The 999-nt window shown below is 29.3% G+C and overlaps 1 protein-coding gene across 1 annotated transcript in view; it reads right to left on the bottom strand.

Annotated features, from left to right (window-relative positions):
• Positions 1–999, bottom strand: part of LOC119591816 (zinc finger protein 513-like) — a 72,589-nt gene that overhangs the window by 13,884 nt on the left and 57,706 nt on the right. The window lies entirely within an intron of this gene.

Here is a 999-nt window from a genome sequence, read left to right as displayed (position 1 = left end):
TGTTATATCCATTTTTGCTTAACCAGTCACACGCTAGAAAAGAATATAAAGTAATGTAAAACCACAATTGCAAAACTAAGCCATATGAGTAAGTGCGAAGCAATACTACTTTGTATTTTAACGATTGGAATTCTGATACTCACTGTGAATCTTATGTTATATCTTATTTCAACTTAACCTTCAGAGATAATAACAGCATCATTATGGATATCATGGATATAATCAATATTGATTCACATAAACTTGGAACAAAATTGAAAATTGTAATTTTAGACAACAGAAACTCAAGGAAAATTTAAAATCCATATTTTTCTTTTCAAGACTGAAGTAAAAATACAAAGCCATGATACTTAGTAACATGATTTTACTTGTAATCACAAGGCTGCTAAGCTTAAGGTAAATATTAATGTTAAGGGCAAGTGATTCTCAATGCATCATTTACATAAAAAGGGTAGAGACCTCCTCTGACTTCATATACAATTCTGAAAATTAAGTGTGGTAAATGATGCTTGAACACAAAACCTTTTATATATACTTATATGCATACACATTTATCAGTATTTGTATGCACATAAATTTAACAAGAACATTTTCAATCAACACTTTACATACAAATACAGAGCTACCTTTTTAAAATTATGGATGCAAAGTAACAATTACTAAGTGTTCTTGACTTTTTGCTCTGCAATCTGACTTCCTAATTGCTTCTGAGAAAAAAATATGCACAATATCATTTTTTATAACATAAAAAACTAACCTTCATATCATATGCAGATTTAATCATAACAAAACAAGTTTGGGAAATATCAATTCATATAGAAATTAGCTTTTAAGCAAAATGCATTAAAGCAAACACAAACAAAGGGGAAAGAGTTTTCTTTTCTCTAACCCACACAAAATTATTATTATTATTCATCAACATAAAATCACATACATCATTCTATATAACGATATGACTGGAAGGAAGGGAGGGAAGGACGAGGGAGTGAGTGAGTGAGT

This window comes from Penaeus monodon, chromosome 29, assembly GCF_015228065.2.
Source record: "Penaeus monodon isolate SGIC_2016 chromosome 29, NSTDA_Pmon_1, whole genome shotgun sequence".
Lineage (NCBI taxonomy): Eukaryota > Metazoa > Arthropoda > Malacostraca > Decapoda > Penaeidae > Penaeus > Penaeus monodon.
The sequence above is the reverse complement of the archived record's forward strand: the minus strand, read 5'-3'. Positions and strand labels throughout refer to the sequence as shown.